General features: G+C 35.5%; 1 protein-coding gene across 1 annotated transcript in view; it reads right to left on the reverse strand.

Annotated features, from left to right (window-relative positions):
* The window catches only part of TET2 (tet methylcytosine dioxygenase 2), a 126,336-nt gene that overhangs the window by 60,029 nt on the left and 40,255 nt on the right, over positions 1-26,052 (reverse strand).

The raw sequence follows: 26,052 nt of genomic DNA on the forward strand, positions 1-26,052 counted from the left end.
AAACAACCCTAATGTATAATAAAAATTTTAAAATAAAATTTAGAGCCAGGCATGTAACCCAGCTACTTGGGAGACAGAGGCAAGAGGATCACAAGTTCAAAGCCAGTTTGGGAAATTTAGTGAGACCCTGTCTCAAAATATAAAGGGCTGGAGACATACCTCAGTAGCAAAGCATCCCGGGTTCAATTTCCAGTACCAAATAAAATTAAATTTAGTTAAATTAAGCTGAGTGTGGTAGTGTTGTAATCCCAGCAGCTCAGGAGGCTGAGGCAGAAGGCTCACAACTTCAAAGCCAGCCTGAGCAACTTAGCAAGGCCCAGTCTCAAAATAAAAAATAAGGCGGGTTGAGGACTTTGCTCAGTGTGTAAAGCATCCCTGGGTTAAATCCCAGGTACAAAATAAATAAATTTAGCTAAATTAAATTTAAAAAGTCAAATGGGAAAATTCAGATTCCCAGTAGAAACGTTATTTATATTAAACCATCATGTGCAATTCTATTATTTGCAAGATATACAGAAAATAGCTTTTTATCCCTAATATAATCTAAATAGACCATCTAAGTTATGTTTCTGAAGTAAAAGAAGGGTCTGCTCAAAAAGGGTAATATGAATGATGAACTTTTTATTTTGAGTAGCACTGATACATATCTTCACAGTTCATCAAGTGAAGAATGAAGAGAAGAAATCATGAATGAAAGAAAAAGTATTACAAACTCAATAAATCTAGGCATTCAGGGAAAACAAAGAATGTGATTCTATGTATGTATGTATTGCAAATAACACTGAATTCAAAATACAACCTAATACCCTGTAAAGAAATTTCCACATAAACTCAGCATTGCTTATGAGTTATCATAAATGCACATGTCACTGAAGGATGTATTTAAGAATGATTTTGCCCAAGTTGGTGCAACATACATAGCTCTACATCTGTTATCATGATTATAGAGATGTCTGCTAAAAGATAAATTAGCTTTTGTTTGGAAACAACTTCAAATTAATCAGTGAATGACTCAAATTTAAGGCATTTTTCACAGAATAAAAAGTATTTCTAGAGAAAAATGTCTGTAAGAATTTATATTAACTTTGTCTTAACCTGTGGCAAATCATTACTTTTATACTTCAATTATACTTGAATATGTTTATATAAAATGCAAATCTGAAGCAATATACACTAAAGTATCGCCAACACCTAAAAATTGTAGCTTTCCCTTCCCTCCCCTTCTATCTATTCTTTTAGTGAGTATAAGAACTCTGGCCTTAACTGCTGTCTTATAAAGAGGGCACCATAAGAGAAGTATACAATTAAATAAGCACAAAATATTGAAGAAGAAAAAATTCAGATTAATTTAATGTTTACCAAAATATAAGCAGAAATACAACATATCCATGAAATGAGATGATTAAAATTCAAAACAGGCCAGGCGTGGTGGCATAGGCCTGTAATCCCAGCAGTTAGGGAAGCTGAGGCAGGAGAAAGGCAAATTCAAAGCCAGTCTCAGAAATTTAGCAAGGTCCTGGATAACTCAAAGTAAAAATATTAAAAGGGCTGAGGATATGGCTCAGTGGTTAAGTGCCCCTGGATTCAAAGCCAGTACAAAAAAAAAAAAAAAAAAAAAAAAAAGAAAAAGAAATTAAATTCAAAATAGTATATTCAAAATAGTATTTCCCTTGACTTGATGTAAAGAATTACAGCAAAATAAACACATAGGAAATATCTGTTTTATTTAGTCTTTGGCTTTTAAAATTATTTCTTTCTACTATGCCTGTCCACTTTTCTCTTCCCCAGGAACACCAAGTATACAAGCTTTAAACTCACTGCATAAAATGTTTACACACTGTCTTTTAAATCCCATTAGTTATAAAAGATCATAAAACACCCTGAAAACTAAATTAACTTGATTTGAGGACAGAACAGAGAGTAGAAGAAGCAAATGGTTATTAGACTCTTAATGGGAAAGTTAACTCTTCAGTCACATGTGAAGAAACTTGAACTTCGAGTTGTCAGATCTCTATTACTTCAACATTGCTCTACTGAAGGGGTGATGGGTTAGAATCCCAGAAGTGAGTGGCATTCCAGTTCAAATTCAAAATAAACTTGTTCCTGTCTTTAAATATTCTCTTTGTGGCAATGTGCAGCATGAAGAGATGGTGAAATTAGTGCAGTTCAGGGAAGAACTGGCTGATCTCATTTTCACTGCAGTTGATGCTGAGATGAAGCTGAAAATGGCATTATTGAAGCACTGTTGGGAAAATGTTGTATTCCTGTTTCTCTTTGAAAATATTTTCAAAACTGAGTCTTTCCTCAGAGCCCACTCTGGCATTTCCAACTTTGGAAGGCTGCCACACAGCTACCAATTTTAAAAACATCTAAAGTACATTCTAGCTAAATTAAACTTCAAGTAATTGAAATTATAATACACTGAATAAGAACGTACACTTTTCCGTAATAAATATAGGTCAAATGTTACAAAGCTTAAAAAGCTCTTTCATTAATTTTCTAATATATGTATTTCATGGGTCTGGCAAGTGATCATAAGATATTATTACAGAGAGACACTGAAATAACCCATTCTTTTCTATTTAAGTATTACTCAGTTGAAGGAAATTACATTTTATAAGAAGGACTCATGGCATTTGTATAAAGTAAGTGTCATACCTGTGGGACTAGAGACAACAAACTTTCAAGGGATACTTTCTGACGTACATTCTCAAAACTGAGGTTGAAACTCATTCTTTATTGAGCCCATGAGCGGACTCCTGTATTTGGTGCCTCAAGAAACATAATGATGAGTGGTCACTGTTCTCTCAGAGAGCTTTACAACCTAAGTTATGGGTAGGTCATGAAGTTTTAAACAGACAAATGCCAACAGATTCATTAAAAAAAAAAAAATGGAACAATGGGTAATTCTCAAAAAGGTTTGATCAGAGATTTTGGTAGTGGGCCTTAATACTTCTTTAGAATTTCTTTAGTTGTGAATGGTAAAAGAACACTGTATGTGAAGGGAAAGACTTGAGAACATTATAGAAAGAAAACTAAGTTGGGCATGGTGGCACTTACCTGCAATCCAATGATTTGGGAGACTAGGGCCCCCAACAACTTAGTGAGACCCTCTCTCAAAATAAAAAACTAAATGGGGAGGGCTGGGAGTTGCTCAGTGAGCACCCTGTGTTTAATCCCTAGTGTGTACGTATGTAGGTATGTAGGAATGACTAAATAAATAGAAAATTGAGGAGCAGATACATTTGCAAAACAAAATCTCCTTGGAGTTCTTTGGGGATCAGTAGGGGTATACCAGAGAATATTTTTGAATAAGAAAAAAATAGGAAATTAATTCAATTTTAATGTTATTTAAGTTAGAAATGTAAGCCAGTGGCACACAATTTCAGATTTTAAAAATTTGGGACATCTAATGTAATTTTGTATGCACTAATGCACAATTTTACTCTGGTTTACAATGTATGAATGTGTGTGTGTGTGTGTGTGTGTGTGGTGTGTGTGCGCGTGTGTTACAAATACTGGTAAACAACCTATCAGATTAAATACATAAGAAAAATGACTCAACACCTATAACTAGTATAAACTTGTTTTAGTAGTTGAGTTTTTGAGACTAAATGCAATCTTGGAAGTCTGCTATACTTAAATGTGAAAAGTGCATTGAGTCATTTAGCAAAACAATATAAAGATAAAAGAAGGTATTCTTTATTATGATTATGAGTAACTGAACTTCTCAAACATCTGACTTGATGGAAACTCTGACATAAAGTTTCTCATTTCAGAACAGATAAGTACTAAAAAGGTAATAGTTATTTAATCCTCAATTTACCTTGAGGCTATCACGGGAATAAGTTAAGAGACCATCTTCACTGTCACTCTGCTTGCTCAGACCTCCTTCCAACATGGGCATTCTATTACTTGAAGGGTGAACACAAGCTACCTGTAGACAATGGCTTAAGATGGAGTAAATAGGCTCAATCAGATCAAGTTGTATTTAAATCTTTCATTCCACTCACTGTGTGATCATGATGGAGTCTCTTTCTATCTAGTGTCAACACTAACACTAACAAGTGAGATATGTGAAAAACAAATTGTATAACTCTGTTCCCCAGTCATGCATTTTCTTCCTGTATACCTCTGTTCCTCCATTTATTCCTTATGAGACTTCCCTACCAATCTTCCAAGATTCAATTAAAAATCTACTTTCTCCACAGTCTTTCCTGCTCCCTTGAAGCTGTGGCTTCTCTTTTCTTCTAAACTTTGTTTCAGCTTGTATTAGGGCACTACTCTGACTTGAGTGACATCTTGCTCTTGGTATTCCTCTATCATCACTCCTATTCACTGCTCCCTGAAGCTTCTCTTCTGCTTATTCCTTAAATGCTGGAAATTTTAGGATTCTGGCCTAGACGGTCTTCTCTTGAACTTCATTCATGTTTTCATTTCTTCAACAGATAACTATATCTCAAGCATTATCCTAGGTTCTAGGGAGGAGGGGATGAACAGGCCAGTCTGGTTTCCTTCATTAGTGAAGTTTACATAAACAAGTAGACAAATGAGACCATTTCAGGTCGATAAGTGTTAAGCTATGAAAGAAATAAATGAGTGATGGAATAGAAGGGACTAAAACAGGACTCTTCAGAAAGAGCAGTTAGGGAAAAGACTGAGCTGCTGAATTCTATTTGAACTGAATGAAAAAGTCAATGATAGGATGAGTTAGGGAAGATTGTTCTAGTCAGAAGGAAAAGTTCAGATTCACTGAAGCATAAATTAGCTTGAAATTTCTGAGGAATAAACAAACCAGTCTGTTGATTCCCAGTCAGCAAGGGAATGGGTGGTTTTAAGACATGGTTGTATGGTGGTGGGGATACAGTTAGAGGAGTAAGGTGTTTAAAATTATTATTAATCCCAATGGAAAGCCATTTGAGCATTACATGTAAATTAGTGCATACCTGATCTGGACTTTAGTGAGTTGGGGACATAGCTCAGTGGTGAAATGTGTGCAGAGTATCTGTAAGATCCTAAATTAGATCTCTAAGCATCACTAAAAAACAAATGTTAATTAATAAATTAATTAAAAAGTGAAAGATCACTCTAGTTTTTGTAGAGAGAAAGAAATGAAGGCATAGAGAGTAGCTACATGAAGTTTAACTGCAATAATCCAAGGAAGTAGATAGATTTAGGATACATTCTAGAAGCAGAATCAACTTGGTAATGGATTGCATGTGAGAGGATGTATGAAAGGGAAGAAACCAGGAAAATGCCTAGAGTTTTTGCTTGTTCTACAAGGTTGGTGATAGCGGCATTTACTGAGGCAACAGTGAATGGGGAAAACAGGGACTACTGGGAAAATCAAGACTTCTGCTTTGAATAAGTTAAATTTGAGGTACATATATTATAATTCAAGTAGCTATCTTAGGCAGTCACATACAAGTAAGTGACTCAGTGTCTAAGCTGGAGATAATTTTCAGTTACATCAGTCTGTCAATAGTATTTAAAGCCATACAACTGAATAGTTTGAGAGGCTGGCCCAAAATTGGGCCTTAAAAACTCTAGAATTTAGAGATTGTCTACTTACAGCCTCTGATACAGTTCCCCATTCAAATTTCCCACTATCTCTAATAATCTGTGCCTAGATGTCACACTGAACATAGTACTCGGCATATCCCAGAAGGAATTCATTGTTATTTACTTAAAATCTATCTATATTCCATATCATAATGTGATGAATCCTCAGGCGTTTAATTTTTTTCTTCCTTTTTAACAAACATCCCATCAAATCACTGTGTCCTATTTGCTCTACCTTTTTATATTGTCTCTGGAATCCACAGGCACAATGATGAGTATGTAGTGTTTCCAATTAACCTTGAGGTTTGGAATTAATTTAGCATAAATTTTTGTCTTTTTTTTTTTAGTGCCCATTAACACACACACACACACATACACACACACTACAAGAAAAAGAACTTCTGGTCCTTTTGTAATAAACCAACCCAGCATAAGTATTATTTTAGTAAAAAAAAAAAATATTGGAAGTATTTCATCTCAGCTATAGACTTGGGTCAACTGGCACAGAATATTCTGGTCTGAAAGTCAATCTAGGTAACGAGTGGAAGATCCAAAGCTGATGGACCCTGTCTTGGCTTACCCAGAGCATCTTGGTTAGCCTAAGATAAGAAATTTTGGATTTGGATTTCCTCCCTGTGTGAAGACTCATTTTGATACATAAACTTGTTATCATGCTATTAAGACTTCAAATATTGTTAATCAAACTCAAATTTAATGAGCCTGATTGAATAACTCAGAGCTAGAATAAAACTAATGGTGAATGCACACACACACACAAAATACCCATGTAGACACTTAGCCTGTGTATTCTGCTTGCCTGGAAGCAGCCCTCACCCAAACACATATATCACATATGAAACATTTATTTTTATTTTAATTTTTTTCCTTTTCTTTTTTGGAATTAGGGATCGAACCCAGGGAAGTACCTATTTTTATATCTGCTAACTCATTAATTATTAAATACCAAACTAAAACTGGTATGTACTTTATTTTCCAATAAATATTAAAATTTAATAACTTTGTTCCTTTACTCCTCTTTTAGCCTAAAATACTTATCACTATTTAAATTTGAGGTTATATTTGCTGACTGTTGAGTTTTTTGGTGGAAGGAGGCTGTTTTAATTAGTACCAAGTTGTCTGCTGTTTCCTCTTTGTTACGGCAGGATGATGCAAAAGAACAGAATTCATACGAAATTACTTCCAAACTTTGAGATTAATTGGAAATACTACCACTCACCATGGTACCTTTACCCACTTCAACTTAACTCTTCTTGATGCTATGTAAGCTAGTAAATGGTTAGACATGCTCAGCAACTTTTCTTATTGGAAAAAAAACTATTCAAGAAATAGAAACAATATAAGTGATGAAATCAAGATGCCTTAATTAGGTTTATTAACTTATTACAAATTAAATTAAATCTAGTCTCTGTGTTTCTTATACTTCATTGAAAGGCAAAACAAAAGAATTAGAAAATAAAAATAAGTGAAGGCATGGTAGTACTTGCCTGTAATCCCAATGGCTCAGGAGGCTGAGGCAGGAGGATCACAAGTTTGAGGCCTGCCTGGGCAACTTAGCAAAAGCCTGTCTCAAAAATAAAAAAGCTGAAAAAGCTGGGAGATGTAACTCAAAGTAAGAATGCTCCTGGGTTCAATCCCCAATACCACAAAAATAAATAAAATAAAACAAAAACAAAATAAATACTGTATCATTCCACCATTTTTCATACCCCCCTCCCTCTCATTTCCATCTGCATAATATAAAGTTCCTCCATTCTTCTCTCCTCTCCCCCCCCTCCTCCCCCATTATATATCATTATCCACTTATCAGGGAAAACATTCAGCCTTTGCTTTTGGGGGATTGCCTTATTTCACTTAGCATGATATCCTCCAATTCCATCCAGGAAAGCAATGTGAGAACCCTCAGAAAACTTGGAATGGAACCACCTTTTGACCCAGTTATCCTACTCCTCGGTTTATAGCCAAAGGACTTAAAATCAACATACTATAGTGATGCAGCCACAGCAATGTTTATAGCAGCTCAATTCACAATAGCTAAATTATGGAACCAACGTAGATGTCCTTCAACAGATGAATGGATAAAGAAATTGTGGTGTATATACACAATATAATATCCTTTCTTCTTGAAAGACTACTTTCTATTTTAAAATTTTCTCAAAAGCAATACCCAATATGAAATCAATTTATGGAAGGCAAGGTGGCATATACCTGTAATCTGAGCAACTCACAGGCTGAGGCTTGCAAGTGGAAGGCAGCCTTGTTAACTTAGTTAACTAGTCTTAAAAGAGGTTGGGGATGGAGTTCAGGGGTAAAGTGCCCCCTGGGTTCAATACCCAATATTAAAAATAATCCAGTTACAGAGCTAATTTCCATCATGTTCATGGAAAAAATAAAGTCAAGACTTGTGGAGAAAAAATAAAATCAAGACTTTAATAATTTCCCTATTCCCAGGAAATTATTAAAAAATTGGGAAATATCTCCTCTTCTAAAACCAGTTATGGAAGGGCTGGGGATGTGGTTGTGTGGGAGAGGGCTTGCCTGGCACGCATGTGTGAAGCCCTGTGTTCCATCCAGGCAACCACAAAAAAAAAAAAAAAAAAGGAAAAGAAATATCAATAAAGCCAGTTATAAAGTTCTGTAGAAAATAAGCAAAGGAAAATAAGCAAAGGAAGCCCTGGCAGGTGGTTCTATCACCCCTTCTTTGGAGAGCATGAGTTAGGACATACAAAACTAACAGGGGAGAGGTAGACTGCGATGAGAGCCCTGTCTGCCTGCACCTGAGGCATAGCTGGGGAGGAAATGGAAACACTCAACACAGCAGTGTTAAGGCACCACTGAGTGACACGCTCAGGTGGCGTGCTCACTCTGATATAGGGAAGCTGTCTTCCCAGCCAAGGGGTTCCCTCCTATTATGTACTGCAAAGGCTAAGGGTGGGGGAGGTTTGGAGAAACAGGCAGGTTTTATTCAACCACAAGGCAGTGGGAGGAAAAGTAAATACCTATGTACAATTGCAGCACCCCAAATGCCTGTGGGTGGCAAGACTCTTCTCTACCCTGGCTCCTCATTCCCTCTGACAAGTGTGCTCAAGTTTTAACAATGGTAGGGCTCATAGGCAGAGGCAGGAATCTTAATAGGTCTTAACTTTGTGGGGTAAAGCACAAAAAGAAAGAAAGAAAAAAAAATCATAAATAATTAAATGATGAACCTGATTGAACTCTAGAAGCCAGGGCAAGAAAAAGGAGAAAGGGCAGAGGACAGAGACAGAAACTGATCTCTTAAGCAATATTTTGAACAAATAACAAAAAGCTTTCCAGTCATAATGTTCGGTAATCAAAATGCGGTCTATAAAGAATTAAAAATAAATTTTAAAAAATCTATAAAATCCAGACATAAAATCTCAAAAAAGAGAAAATATTATCACAATGAAAAAAAGAATGTTTTGAATATTCTAAGAAGATCTGATTATACTTTTGTGGGTGTAGGTGAATCAGCCCTCCTTCAAGGATGTGTGAACAGGGGGAACAAATCTTGAATGATATCTGCGAGGCAAAAACACATTGCCTACTTCACTTTCACACCACAGCCAACGTAGAGTTATAGGTGTGCAGATTTCTGCCTCCTAGCAAGCAAGCAATTCAGCAGCAAACGTCAGCCTGGTGTTCTAGTTCAGTTCACTCCTGACACTATCTACACTATATAAAGCATCCGATCTTGAGAACTTAGCACCAAGACTGGTCCCCAGATCCTGTTCCACTTTCGCTCCCACTTGAAAACTTCAGGTTATTTTATCTGCTATGAATCCCAGTTCCTACAATCTCCTCCTTGGGTTAGATTAGATTTGCTAGAGCAACTCACGAAACACAAGAGAAACACTTAACATGTACAGGTTTATCGTAAAGCATGTTTCAAAGGTACAGATGAAGGGATGCATAATTTGAAGCACAAAAGGGGCTTGGAGTTTCCATACCTCCTTCAGGGTGCCACACTCCAGGAATCTCAATGTGCTCAGCAGCTGGAAGTTCTAGAACCCGGCACTTCCGAGGCTTCTTGCAGACTTTACTGCAAATCTAATACTAATAGACTGGGCGGGGAAACCCAGAAGGCCTATCAGCTTCAGCATTCTTCTTGGTCTTTCCATACAGCATTCCTCCCCCAGGGCATGGGGGCTGACATTCCTCAGGAATTGGGAGATTTTCTAAGACCCATCTTGGGAAAGAAATTCTAGTTTCTGTGGCTGCCTTGGGGAAGGAGTTGTGGACTGGAAACCAAAAAATAAATATAATATCACAGTACCTATGGTGAACAAAGACTTCAACTAAAAGAAGAAAAAGCCAGTAGACATAGTGCACTCCTGTAATCAAAGCAACTCAAGAGGCTGAGGCAGGAGGATTCCAAGTTCAAGGTCAGCCTCAGCAACTTGGCAAGAACTTGTCTCAAAATAAAAAATAAATGAAAGGGCTGGGGACATAGTTCAGTGGTAGAGTGCTTCTGAGATAAATCCCCAGAAACACCAATACTACTTATAATAAAATGAATGAGGAACCAGCTATCAGAAAATAAAAATAAAATAGGGAAACATTGGTTTGAGGCACTGAAAATGGAGATGGAGGCCACTGTTAAACGGATCCTAGACAAGTCACTATGAAACCTTTGAACTGAATGGAGATGCCCTTCTCTCCTTCAGACCCTGGAAATGCTGGTCACCTCTGCTGACCTGTACCTAATTCCTTTTTCATAAAATAACTTCTTCTAAAACGAATCATAATTCCTGACTAACAAATGATATAGTTACCAGCCTCCTTCAGGTTTAAAGCTATAAATATAGCCACCATTTTATAAAACCTCAGAGCACATTTTCAAAATTAGTTGAATCTGTTTCTCCCAGATTGCAATCCTAATTATCCCCAAACAAATGTAATCATCTTTGTCCTCAACTAGGTCGACTTTCTTCAAGGTCAACAAAGTTAGAGATTTTTTTTTTTTTTCCTGAGTAACTCTGCTTAAAGAAAACTTTGAAATAAACTCTAAAAGTAATCTTAATGAGCATAGCACATCTCAAAATTCATGGGTTATCCTTGAACAACAACAACAAAATACATGGGTAGATTATTGGCTATACTTGCTTAAACGTTTTTATTTAAATTTTGAAGAATTTTGCCTTTTTTAAAAATTATAATATAACATATTATTATAATAATATAATTTTATATTAAAAATTAATATAATTATTATAAAAATGTATAGGTTATATCCAATTTTTAATTAGAGCCTTAAAAATCCTTTTATTAATAAAATAAAATAGAACAAAAATAAATTAAGTAATCTAATTTAATAACTTAGGAAAACAAGAAGGGAAAAGTAATTAACAAAAACAATATAAAACACATAATAAACTTAATAAACTCACATAGATTCTTAGGGAATCTAGTGAATAGAAAAACAGGAAATAAAAACCCACATAAACTAAATTAGTGTAGACAGAAATGCTGTATCTGTAGATACAGAAAATATTTTTTTTAATGGTAAAATGCCATTTACTTTAGACCAATAAATTAGATAATCTAGAAAAACCAACTGGTATCATAGGGAAATATATCCTAGTAAAATTATTTCAAGAAATAATGCCTAAATAAATTTGTAGAAAATAATCTTTCAACTTTCCAAGTTATTCTCCTGCAATTAGACCCAGAGCACATATTCTTATTGAGATAGGGATTTAGGATAAAAAGAGAGAAATATTGACTATTAGAGGAAACACCCATAAGCAATTGAGATGTAGAAAGCATGGCTGTAAATCTTCAACAACACACCCTTGGTCCATGCCCTTGGCCCATGCCCTTGTAAAATGAGGGAAATCCACAAGCACAGGGAACACTGGTACAAAATTGTTGCAGCTCCACCCTGAATCTATAGCCCTTCTCTATATATTGGACCCCCAGCACATATCAGGGCTGCTTCTCACTGTTGAGACAGCAGCATTCTCCCTTAAATGAATATCTACCTTCCTAAATGAACCTCTGTCTATGCCTTTGTCTGGCTCTGGCTGAAATTCTTTTCTGTCACATATGCCAAGAACCCCACTGGTCCTGAGTTCCTCTGGGAACTCCTGGGAACCTTCTCTTGAGACATCTCTTCTCCTGTGACAAAAGGAACTACCTTGATATTGATAAATAGCACTTACCTAAATCTGCTCCTAGATCACTACAGAAATGATTCATTACTCATCCACCAAACATTTACTGATTATCGTTTACCAGTCATAGTGCTTAGGAACAAAATAGAATGGAACAGTCTAAGGACATCACAGCTCAACTTCACCAGGTCATTTTGGTTTACATGGATGACTATGTAATTCAACCATTTCCATCACACTGCTTAAGATACTTAAAAATATTTGTTTCGGTATGTAACTGTTTAAGCTTTTATTTACTCATTCTGTGCCCTGTTTCAGAAAAATATATATTTATCATTTTAAGTTTGCCTACGATAGTTAACAATCATTTCTTGTTTTCCAAAAAAATAAAAAAGTCTTTATAACTGGGTGTGGTGGCCCATGCCTGTAATCCCAGTGATTTGGGAGTCTAAGGCAAAAGAACTGCAAGTTCAGGCCAACCTCTCACAGCAATTTAGCAAGACCCTGTCTCAAAATAAATTTTAAAAAGGGCTGGACATGTGGCTCAGTAGTTAAGTGACCCTGGGTTCAATCCCCAACACCAAAAAAACAAAACAAAACTTTATAGTATTAACACTGTGTCTACTACTTCGATGACAATAGTTGCACAACAAAACTATGGAGAGTAAATAGTGGCACTTTTAATTAAATAATAATAAAAAAAGGCTAGAATAATTATGAAAATTAGGTTGGAATACATTGCAAAATGAGGGCTTAATGTGGCCATTGATTGTTATGATGTAAATACAAGCACTCATTATTATTTAGAAGAGGAAAAAAAAAAAAAAAAAACCTACTGACTTTGAGAAAAAAACAAAACAAAACAGAATTTCAGGATAAAAACCACCAAAAAGGTACTAACAACAATGAATGATTAAAAAAACTATTTTCTGTATTTCTTTAATGAGAATAAGAGATTTAAAAGAAAAACTGAATTACAGCTTATCCAGGTAATGTGTAGAAGTGGGATGAGAACTAGGAACCAGAGAACCTGAGAGACAGACCTAGTGTTCCCAATTATTCACTCTCCACCTTGAAGCATCATCTCACCTTTTAGAAGACTCAGGTTTCCCAAAGGCACAGGCTTGTAGAAAAAAAATTAACTTGGATTTCACATTGTTTTCAGCATCTTCTACTCAATAAGTAATATAAATGTATGATGTTTATCTAGAATTTTGACAAGACTTCTATAACAAAGAACTAAGAACTCTATAACAAAGAACTCAATAGGGACATATTTATGTATATTTGTGATTCAGGGAACAAGTTCATGGGACATATATCCATGTTCACCAATATGTTAGAAATATGAAAAACATAAAGACAGGCAGTAATCTTGCAAAATATGCAGTAATTTCTAACATTCACACAAACCTAGAAGGCAGTAATTGATAATCTAATGATTTTGGATGGAGATGTCCTATTAATGAAACCGTATTTTACCTATATTGGCAGGAAATCAATTTTAGCCAAATTAGAGGTAACCTATTGATTTATATTTTGCTTGGTAAAATGTGTAATTAATGATCCTGAAAAACCCTCAGTTAAATTAAGTTTAAAAAAGCTCTCACAATCAAGAATTACCTCTACTACCTAATGTTTGGTTGAAATGTTTTAAACTGATTATTTCATAGAAACTATAGTAATTGAGCACTGAAATGGCAACAAAAATAAACATTACACAAGTGCACCATCTCTTATATTTTTGTTTTATATGTATTGTGTTATTTACTATCATGCTTGAAATAATAGTTACACTTTCCATAACTTTTTTTTGAGGGGGTACTGGGGATTAAACTCAAGGGCATTCAGTCACTGAGCCACATTCCAAGTCCTATTTTATATTTTACTTAGAGGCAGGGTCTCACTGAGTTGCTTCGTGCCTCACTTTTGCTGAGGCTGACTTTGAACTCAAGATCCTCCTGCATCAGCCTCCTGAGTCCCTCGGATTACAGACATGTGCCACCACACCCAGCTCCATAAACGTTTTAGGAAATATCTTGTATTAAACAATAAAGCAATTGAGATGTATAAATATAAGCCATCAACAGAAAGCAATTTCTCAATCATGTATTTGAGGGGAAATGGTGCCTTTATTGAAGACATGGTGTCTTTATTGTTTTAAACTTAACCCAACTTCTTAAAAAATATAAAGCCTAATGTTTCTAAGTTAAATTCTTGATTTTTAAATATTTGAGTAATTCAGATAAATAGTTGAATTTAAAGGGAATCCTCAATTTTCAGAGGGGTTGAGGGATTCAACAACATGGATTTCAATCACATTATCAAGCATCTCAATACATAATTATCCTATAAACATAAAATTTAAAACTTTTTGAACATAAAACAAAAGCTCACTATTGAAGTTAACTTTCTCGTTTTTTAAATTTTTTTTAGTTGTAGATGAACATAATAGCTACATTTTATGTATTTATTTTTTATGTGATGCTGAGGATAAAACCCAGTGCCTCACATGTACTAGGCGCTCTACCATTGAGCTACAACCCCCAGCCCTTTCTTTCTTGTTTTGCATGCTTGTAACCCCAGTGACTCAGAAGACTGAAGTAGCAGGATCCAAGTTAGAGGCCAACCTTTGCAACTTAGAGAGACCCTGTCTCCAACTAAAAAAATTAAAAGGGCTAGAGCTTCCCTGGGTTCAATTTCCAGTACTGAGAAAAAAAAAAAAAAAAAAAGTATGACCTGGGAGTTATAAATACATACATATTCACAAGAGACATATAACTTTTGACTGCATTTACTGATAAGCAGGAAGCAGAAGCAGTGTTCTCAGAAAGGGAGGAAAATTAATAAAGAACAGAGCAAATGAGATTGAAGTGAAAAGGAAATTAGATAATGATTGAGTGAACAGATAACAGAAGGGAGGTGACAGAAACTTTTCATAAATGTATATTTTTCTAGGTTTGCAAAACAAATATCTGGAAGAGATTTTCCCAAATGGAAATAGTTAATGAAGTGAATAGTGGAACTTTATTTAGCAGTGCTGAAGGTGCTGGGCATAGAACCCAGGACTTTCCTACATACATATACATATATATATATATATATATATATATATATGTAATACACATGCCATATGCATGTCTTATTTAGGTAAATTTCCATTCAAGTCCTCAGCCCACTCGTTAATTGAGTTATTTGAGTTTTTGCTACTTATCTTCCTATGTATTTTGGAGGTCCCCCTTGTCAATCTATGGTTTGTAAGTAGGTTCTCCCATTGATGGGCTATTTCTTCACTCTGCTGTGTGGGAGCTTTCTAGTTTGAAGCAATCTCACTGGTCAGTTTTTGCTTTCGTTGTTGTCTGTGTTTTTGGTGTCATACCAAAACAAAACAAACAAACAAAAACCCCCAAATCCTCCAAACAATAGCAATAATTATTGTCCAGGCCAGTGTCAGAAAGGATTTGCCCTATGTTTTCTTCCAGCAGTTGTATAGTTTCTGGTCTTATGTTTAAATTTGTAATCAATTGTGATTTGACTTCTGTATGTTATATAAGGTAATAGTTCACTTTCATTCTTATACTTGCAGAAATCGAGTTTTCTCAATACCATTTACTGAAGAGACTATTTCGTCCCTACTGTGTGTTCTTGGCAACTTTGTTGAAGATCAGTTGACCTTGGGTGCATGGATTTATTTCAGAGCTCTCTATTCTGTTCTATTTGTCTATATGTCTGTCATTATGCTGGTATCATACTGTTTTGATTACTGTGACTTTGAATATATTTTGAAATAAGGAAGTGTGAAGTCTTCAACTCAAGACTGATTTAATCTCTCTCAGGGTCTGTTGTGGTTCTGTATCAACTTTAGAATTATTTTTTCTATTTCTGTAAAAAAAATTAAAGACTATTTTATTGAATTCATTTAGTTTATTAATTTTAAGTTTTTCCTTTTTTTTTTTTTTTTTTTTTTTTTTTTGAGGTACTATGGATTGAACCCAGAGCCTTGTAAATGCACAGGATCTCACTAAGTTGCCCAGTGGCCCAAGCTGGCTTCAAACTTGTGATCCACCTGCCTCAGCCTCCTGAGTAGCTGAGATTACAGGTATGCTCCTCTGTTCCTGGCTTCTACCAGTTTTTCAAAGAAATCTTTTCAGTGTTCTACATATATAAAATCAGGTACTCTGCTGGTACCAGTGGCCTTTATATTCTAATGTGACTTAAACCAAACATTCTCACATTTCTATTATCAAGTATATTATGTGCTATTTCTGATAAAATGGTTATGTGGAAAATTAGTCTACTAAAGAATCAAAGATAAAAATAACATCTGCAGAGACAATGCAATGGGAGAATTTCTTTATAAATAAAAGCAAGCAGAAATTTAGAAAAACAATGTTTCTTCATGTTCAAGCCTACCTTCTAATTCATCCTTAAGTTTGTGATCTACTAGTATCCAAACCACAGAACAAATGTCTTAAAATCATTCCGGGAAGACCAGGCTATTTCAATGTTTGCTCCTCATTCTGGAGGAAGGGGAAAAAAGGTATAGCACATTTTAAACTTTTTAAAATGCCTTCCTTCATTCAAAACCTCCAGTCTGTGGAGACTGTCTATTTATGCTGTAAATATAAAGCTAACTTTTAAAGTTTTAAAAGTATGCACTGGGCATGGTGATGCATACCTGTAACCCCAGTGACTTGGAAGTCTGTGATAGGAGGATCACAAATTCAAGACCAGCCTCAGCAACTTAGTGAGACTCTGCCTCAAAATAAAAACAGAAAGGGCTGGGGGTATAACTCTGTGGCACAGCAACCTGGGTTCAATCCCTAGTACCACAAACAAAATAAAAATTTAAAAGTATGGTGTTGGGCAGCTCAGCTGGTAGAGTGCTTGCCTTGCAAGCACAAGGCCCTGGGTTCAATCCCCAGCACCGCCAAAAAAAAAAAAAAAAAAAAAAAAAAGGTGTTATATCATGAAAGTAAAATCTTTTTATTCCACAAAGTAAAATGACAATTGTGTCTAGCAAAACGAGAGTTAAAAATGAAAGAGGTGAAAGCCGTGGTGAATGATAGTTTCTTTAAGTGAAATTTTAGTTAAAAAAAAATAAAAGAGTAGAACTGGATCTCTCAATGATTATCTCCTTTGCAAAGACAATTTTTAAACATTTTAATCAATAAAGAAAAACGGAAGTCATGCTTATAAAGCGTATATGGAGGAAATGAAAAAAGAGGACAGGATGTATATGTTATGGGGAAAAGATTTTAATAAATTTTCCTAGGTTTTAAAGGGAAAAAAAGTAACAAGATGGAATTTAATGAATTAAAACTTAAAAATCTCTAGGGGCTAGGGGCATAACTCAGTGGTATAGCACTTGCCTGGCAAGTGTGAGACTCTGGGTGGCTCAGGATTTGACCCCTGCTCCCTGCCCCCTGCCCAATATACACACATAAGATCAAAATCCCCAACATGGATTTAGAAAATTACAGTCATATGGTAAAGAATGGAAGAGATGTGGTTTATCAGCTTGTGTGAAGAAATGACAATGTGATCAAAGGATGTTCTTAATGTTAAAAAAAAATATATGCATTGGGACAAAATGAATAGATGTGCAGTGTCCAGAGAACCAGAGGGAGGCCTATGTGGATCTGACCACATCTATAATAACAAATACCTAACTTTATTATTTTAGGGACTATGAAGTTAGAAATAGACCCAACTTTTTTTTTAATAAAAAGCAAAAGACCTAGGTGGCAGATCTGAGCTCAATATAGTCCTAAATAATTAGAACATTCTAAAAGTGTACCAAATTAGTGAGTTTCTAATCATTGTTAGCGAATTCAGATACTAGAGTAATCCTTTTTAGGAGGGCAGTAAAGGGTCTTACATGGTATGGAAAGGCAATGATCATTTTCTTGAAAGTATAATCTCTCCCAGATGATAAAAATAGCAGACTTATAACAAAGTCATTCTCATAAATTTAAGAAATACTCTCTTATCCTTATTTTCTGGCCACTGCTTTTCTCCCATCTGTCTCCTTAAACTGGACTCAAAAAAAGACTTGAAGTGAATGTTTTGTGATAGATTCTGGTTTATGAACTTGAGGTTCATGAAGACAAATACTGTCCATATAATTAATAAATGCTAAACTAAATTTTAAAATATTTTTATATTATTTTCCTTCCTACATGACAACAGCACCTTTCCTCAATGAAAAAATATTTATTAAGTCCTATATGAGTTATTCAGATATGCTTTTCCACCTTGCTTCTCTAGGAAAACTTACTAATAAACATCATAGGAATTTCAAATTTTCATGTCTAAAAAGTGACTCACTTTCAGAAGGTAGAACTTTTGGAAAAAAAAAAAAAGAAACAACTAAATTAAAAATTAAACAAAGCAAAACTATTATCTCCTACCTTTAAAAGGAGGGAGAAAACCTCTTGGAGACCATCTACTTTCATGCTTATTAAATCTATGACAAAAGGCTATGATTTTTTTATTACGAAATGCCCTTAAATTTCCCAAATATTAAATTTTGCTTTTGATATAGGAAGTATATTTGCCATTCTCTATAGCTATAGGTTTTAATAATCACTTTACTGTTTGTTGGGTGAACCTGGAACTCTGCCCTCTCTCCTAAAGTGCTCCCTGGAGACAGAGCTCCTGCTTCCCTAGAGCTTACATCTCCTCCCTGCTATATCCTCATAATACCACAAAGCAAGGGAACAGCAATCCAAACACGTGACCTATGACAACAGCTACATGCCCCTTCTCTGACAGTGAAAAAATAGAGGGCTATGGTAGCTAAGTTGAAAGAGCTACCCTGGCACGTCCAAGGCCCTGGGTTTAATCACCAGTATTAAAAAAAAAAAAAAAAAAAAAGGGCAAAACAAAAACTGCTAGGTAAAACAATCTGTCATCAAATGAACTTTAATTTTAAAATTATTTCTCACATTCAGCTTTCACTAAGGAAGGTTTTGAGTATATTTATTAATCAAAAAAATTCACCCCAAGGACTGGGGATATAAGCTCAGTGGTAGAGCACTTGCCTACTATGGTTGGGTTTAGTTCCCAGCATCACCCCCAAAACAATACAAAGAAATTATCACCCCTTAGACATCAAAAATTATCCAAAAAGTTCTCGAATTTCTCTTCCTATAGAGAAACATTTATAATACCAGTGAAATTTGAATACTAAGTACATTCCTAAGGTTTCCCAAAATAGCCGAGACCACATAAACTCAACTGTAACAAATTTAATTTTGGTAGGATACTTTAGGGAAAAAAATTTAAAGTATCAAATATTCCGCAAGTGTTAGTTATAATTAAGTAAACTGAGATTCAAGCTCTGAAATAATGTAACTGTGCATATGAGATTATCATGCTTTGACACTTGGAAGTTCCAAGTCTACAAACCCCACAACCCCTCCCAGCAATGGGCAGGTGCTATATCTATTTTAAGAAGGGTTTAGCAAGGGGCAAAGAGAAATAAGAGATACAAAAAAGATCACAGAGTGAACTCTTTCTTTTAAAGGGCATGATAAAGTACCTACAGCATATGTAACCAAACACTGTGCAAGATATTAAGAATAAGAAGATAAGACACAGCCTTTGTCCTAGGATTTTCAGAGTTTGTAGAGCAGGCAAACACAAACAAATGATTAAAGGAAGTCTGAAGTTTGAGGAACAGCTGTGCCACAAATATGACACGCTCCTGATGAGCAACCTGAGCTGTGTCATTAAGGAAAAAGGGCAGTTCATCAGGAGAGGAACAGAGAGTACACAGTAAATGAATACAATGTCTTGTTCAAGACCTACAGACTGAGGGATCTGAAGGACAGCAAGTGATGAAGGGGCTGGAGAGGAATCAGAGCTAGGTCAGGAATACCAAGCACAGGGTTTGATCTTTTCCCTGCAAACCAATGATCTTCTAAACTGAGTTCTTTAGATTCCTCAGTATCCAGGGACACTGAAGAGGGGTAAGAACCCCTGCATCTCATTCATCTCATTCATCTCAGTGCTGATCAGATAAATTCACTTTGGGAGAACATCCTACAGTTTTAACAAAGTTTGAAAGTAGGTATCCAAAGGTAGTAAGATGGGGTATATATGGTCAGAAGTGCATTTAAGAATGAGCATACTGGAGCATTTTAAACTGACCATTCAAAAAAACAAAACAAAAAAAAAAGGCCAGGCATGATGGCACATGCCTGTAATCCCAGCAATTTGCAGGCTAAGGCAGGAGGATCACAAGTTTGAGGCCAGTCTCTGCAAATTAGCCCTAAGCAACTCAATGAGACCCTGTCTCAAAATAAAGCATAAAGAGGGCTGGGGTGTGGCTCTATGGTGAAGTGACCCAGGATTCAAAAGAAGAAGAAGAAGGAGGAGGAGGATTCAATTCCTGATGAAGAAGAAGAAGGAGGAGGAGGAGGAGGAGGAGGAAGAGGAGGAGGAGGAGAGGTAACAATGAGGAAATAATTCATAAAAGGTGATTCTAAAGACAAGAAAAATAGGTAGAGGTGTATCTAAGCTGGATTTGGGGGTATGGATAGTAGAAAAAGGTAGTTGTTACTGCCCAGCAAGTTCAATGTTCTCAATGAAGTGGGAAGCAACTGGAGGAAAGAATTAAGGAAGGTTTTGTTGTTTGTTCATGAGCCCACATGCCAATTGGAAGGGAATTCAAAATCTTTGTTTTTGCTTTTGTTTTGTTTTGGTTTTTTGGTGGTGCTGGGGATTGAACCCAGGGCCTTGTGCATACAAGGCAAGCACTCTATCAAATGAGTTACATCCCCAGCCTGAGAATTCAAAATCTTGAGACAATAGCAAAGGTATTTTTAAAATGTCCTTCAAGACCCTCAGCAAATTTCCAGGACTGTACATGCCCTTGGTTGAAAATTACAAAAGTATTAGACACAAACACAAGGTTAACCACATGATCACAAACTCTACTAGAAAATCATGACTATTCTTCCAGTCTTCTCAATGTTAAAAATCTAATATAACTCACACTATCTTGATGTTTTGAGGATAGATTAACATCTCCAATTTTGAGAGTAAACATTTTAGAGGTTTTTTTTTTTTTTTTTTTTTTTGCATTCCAACTTTCTTTGAGAATGCAAAGTGTTTCACCAAGACTCTTTCATTTCTGCTTAAAATATCCTATGAGACCATTAGAGACAAGTGATACTTCACCTTTTGATGAGGAAACTGAAATACAAAAATGGTGAAAATAACTTTCAGGAGTACAGTCTATTTTAGGATAACTTACTTGTTTGAAATTCTAAGAACGCATCATTTGTGGATACTTATTAATGCAAAAAATGCTAGAGTCTCTTTGTGAATTTAGGGATTGCTAACGTTCTCAGGTGAATTCCAGGAGAAGGCCAATGGTCTTCTCTAATTGAGTCTCTTGAGGTAAACAGATTGCTGAGACCACTCAGGCCCTCAACATGTACACAAGGCACCTTATATAACAGTTTTGCTTTCACCTAGTTCAGCCATGACTGTGGCATGTGTAAGAGAAAGAGTAAAGAAATGCACAGAAAGAACTATAGAGTTCTTACAAACAGAAGGGCACAATTAGGATTCATTCTTGTTTTTAGATTTACTCAGTTATGCTCCTAGGGGATGAACTCTTTTTTTTTCTCCTTGCCCCAGTACTATTCATCCTACAAGGTCCATATTAGAATGCATTCTTCCCTTTGAAGACTTTCATGACTGCACATCTGACCAATGATCTCTTCTTTTTCTAAATTCTTACTGCTCTTAATGTCCTAATTTTTAGCTGCCATTCACAAAATCATTATAAAAAATATTTTAAATAAACTCTGCTAACTTGCTAAATACATTTTATTAAAAATTAAAACAACAATAACAAAAGATAGCAGGAAAACACTTTGAAGAGTGCACTGCATTAGGTGCACTGTAGGCTCTAATTTTGTTTTAAATTCTGGGACAGCCAGATGTATGGGTATGCACCTATAGTCCCAGCTAGTTGGGAGGCCAAAGTGGGAGGATCACTCATGCTCACAATTTGAGGCCAGCCTGGGTAATGGAGAAAAACCCCATCTTAAAACTAACTAACTAACTAACTAACTAAATAAATAAATAAATAACATTTATTTCATCAGGCTTCACACAACAATGAGTATAAATATCATTTCATAAGAATGATTTGCAGGTGCTGAAGTTGTGGTTCAGTAGTAGAGAGCTTGCCTAGCACATGTGAGGCACTGGGATCGACCCTCAGCACCACATATAAATAAATGAATAAAATAAAGGTCTATCAACATCTAAACATACATTTAAAAAAAAAAAGAATGATTTGTAAGGAAGAAACACTGAAGTCTTAATCTTAAAGACTAGATGGTGATTTAAATTTGAAGAGTTATCAGGAGCCAGATCAGGACTCTCAGGCATAGAGTTTGATGGGGTTTTGTTTGTTTGGTTGGTTGGTTTATTTCAGTACTAGGGAACTCAGGGGCACTCTATAACTGAGCTACATCCCCAGTCCTTTTTATTTTTTTTATTTTGAGATAGGGTCTCACTAAGTTGCCTGGGCTAGCCTCAAACTTCCAATCCTCCTACCTCAGCCTCTACAGTCACTGAGATTACAGGCATGCACCACCATGAACAGCTTCTAGCACAGAGTTAGATCTATTTTTCTTAGAGACCAATAAGTTTTACAGGACAATAAGAAAAGCCTCCCCTCCCCCAAAAGATTAACAGAAAAAGAGTATAACATTAGAAATAACTACTACTTCTCAAATGACTGAAGACCCAGAAAGATGACTTATTTTAATTTAGGAAACTTCAATAATAAATAGAGGTGGAAGAAAAGTGATTAAGCCAAGGGCAAAACCTCTAAACAAGTTACAGTTTTTCAAAAAGTTTAAAATGTCCACAGTAATTGGAAATATGGCTCAAGACAGTGCTAATGGTAAACCAAACTTCTAATACTATTTACCATGAGCATGCTGGCATAATACAAATCTCTAACATTTCCTAAAGACAGCTGGAGAGTAGGGGCAAAATTCTCAGTGTGGAGACCCAGGGAGAGACCAGGTTCTGTAATAGCTAAAGATATGAACTTAGAGAAGTCATGCAACATCTCTAGGTACCCTTGACGCCTTCCATAAGACGATTCAGTAGAACAAAGTGGTATCTACTAGATTCCAATCAATAACATTTTTATTATTTCCCCACCTTGGAATAAAAATACAGAATTTGGATACATATATTTTGATACAGATAGCTTTTTTTTCACTGTTAGTATTCACCTGGGTTTTAATGCACAGGGAAAAGTGGCTCCTAGAAACTTAATTCAGTTTGTATGTCAAGAATTACATGAACTTTATCTTTAGCAGCCATAAGGATATCTACATTGAATTGTCTTTCCTCGTTCACTTAGAATTCAAACTCACAATGTACCCCAAATTCCTCTTTCCTTTAATGCCCAAATTGGTTATTTTAGAACTTTGAGAAAAATATTTGATTCTTCTTCATCTCCTCTATACAATTAACAGTTAAGTCCACATGATATTTCCTTAAAATAAGTATCAAATCTACATTCCCATTTCATTCATATCTCTCTTCTCATAATCCATATTCTTAGTCTCACTCTTGAATCACTCCCTGCTCTTCCAAATTTGTTAAAAATAATAATATTAATAAAGATGTGAATCCTCTACTCATCTGCTCTATTTGTTCCCAATATTTGCAGGACAGCATGCAATAACTTTTAGTCTGGTCTTGGGATTTTACTAACTTTGGCCTTACCCTGCTCTCCCATCCTTCTTCTATCTGCCAACATGAACTCTCTACAAGGTAGTGTCACCACCCCTAACCTCGAAGCTAACATCCTTATTTCACTCCATCTCACACTCTTGCCCCTCCACTTCTTTCCACTGGGATGTCATTTCTTATCATCTACCCAGATACTTCCTATCCTGTAAGTACTGCCAGGCCACTTTCCCCTGTGAAGCCTCCTCTAACTGGTAGAGTTCAAATGGACTGCACCCTCCCTTGAACGTCTAAAGTTCTCATCTATTATAATTTTTCTTGGGAATATGAGTAAATATTTACTGTTATTATATGATGGAGCTGTATACTCTTCCCTTGAACATTTGCAACTACTATATTTCCAATTACTGCCTCAATGCCACCATCTGTCTCTCTTCCTTCCTTCCTTCCTTCCTTCCTTCCTTCCTTCCTTCCTTCCTTCCTTCCTTCCTTCCTTCCTTCCTTCCTTCCTTTTCTTCTTTCCATATTATCTTCCTGATTATCTGGGACTGCTATAGCACCCTGCTTTCTCATGTATATTTTTGTCTAGTACTTCTTAGTATTTATTATAAAATGCATATTTATTTATTTATCTTGATTTTGTCTCCTAGTTCAAACTTTTAAATTCAAGAAGCATTATTTTTGTCTGTTTTGCTCATTAATACATCCCTAGTTCTGCAAGACTGCCTAGTATTTGATAGGTGAAGAAATACTTTCCAATTTTTAAAATTGAAAGAGGACTAGGGGTATAGTTCCATGGTAGAGAGTTTGCCTAGAATGCATGAGACTCTGCTTTGATACCAGCAACACAAAAAATAAATTAGTAAGGATAAAAAAATAAAAAGCAAAAGAAACATTAAGAATAGTGATGAGTAACAAAACAAGTGCTAATATAAAACTGAGGACTTCAGTTGTGTCAGGCCTTATACATATTATCCACATAGCAATCCTATCATTATTACCTTTTACTAGTTACTTCCCTCATTGCCAAATAAAGCAAGGCTTAAAGAAGTTAAATAATTTCCCCAAGAACACACCCCTAATAAATGTACTAAAAATAAACCTCTTTGGCCTATTTACTACTGAAAATAAGTCTTTAGTTGAGCTAATCTAACTGCATAAACTAAAAGTAAAATAAGATGTTTGGGGGATGTGGGAGAAGAAATCTTCAGAAAACTACTTATAAGATCTTTTTCCCAAGCAGTGAATTATTTTAATTTCTTATTAGCAATTTATCTTACATTTTTCCATGAACTTATACACTTCCTTCCTTACCCACCCTTCACCTCCAAGAAGAGAAAAAAAAAAATCTTCTGACTAATGCTGTGATTTCACTAAAGAGATAAAAATTCCATCTCAGTTCTCATGTAAAGGACAAGAACAGAATGAGTAGCCACAGTCTTCACCCACAGTGTGAAGTAAAGCAATCATTAAGGAGGAGGGGAAAAGTAAAGAATGCTTTATTCATGATTACCTAAGATTTTCCAGCATGAGAGGGGAAAGAGGAAGTCTATTTTCAGTGACAATCATTACTCTAAAAATATTAACATGCAAGGGGAAAATTTTCATTCTGAGAGTCACTACTGTGCTGAGTTCTCTTTCCCTCATGATTACTTAAAATTCCCAGAGTAGAGAGGTAATCTAGGCAGATGCACTTGCCCTATGAAAATGGCAACATCCAGGATTCATGGGAGTTGAAATGAGGACAAACTGGAAAGGATTTCTCAACACCAGGTCAGTCTCTAAGAAGTATCAAGTGTCAGAGTGGATACTTATATCCTCAGGCGCCTGGAAAGAGGGCAGAGATTATAACTACATAGCTTTTTAGAAGATTTGTTATGCTCAATGCATAAACAAGATTCAGGGAAACTGAAGCTGAATTAACAGCTGAAAGAGTTACAGAAGGCATATACGACTACATGACTGATGTAATCCTACAATATGTATAATCAGAAAAATGAGAAAGCATACTCTATTTATGTATGATCTATCAAAATGTATAAATACATTCTACTGTCATGTATAACAAACACAAAAATTTTTTTAAAAAAGTTAGAGAAGGAAAAAAATGCTTAATGCTTTCTTTTCTCTACTTAACCTTTAGTTTCTTCCTACAATGCCCCTATCATTTTAATTGGCTTCTCTATAGTCAAAGGTATATATGGTAGGTTTCAAACTATTTTTCTTCTTAAATATTTTGGAAAAAAATTATGTTTGTTCCCTACTTCTATACATGCACACAAATGAAAAGGGTTTGATAAAGAACCCATAGCTTGGTACATTCATTAGCAGTTCAGGGGCATTCAGAGCAAACTGATCTTAAGATCAATTTTAAGACCCTGATGAAAAAAAAAGTGTTTGATGTTTTCCTCACTTACTGTATGTGTATTTCCAGAAATTCTCATGAAGAATCCATCATTCCACACTTTAGTTATGTGCTAGTTCTTTATTGCCAAATTGTCATGAACTAGCTGCCTAGACTCTGTACATGCTTACTGGTCAGACCTGCAAATACATACGAATGCCACTTATTTGATCCTGAAGAAGTTTGAGATAAAGT

Source organism: Sciurus vulgaris (assembly GCF_902686455.1).
Source record: "Sciurus vulgaris genome assembly, chromosome: 9".
Classification (NCBI taxonomy): domain Eukaryota; kingdom Metazoa; phylum Chordata; class Mammalia; order Rodentia; family Sciuridae; genus Sciurus; species Sciurus vulgaris.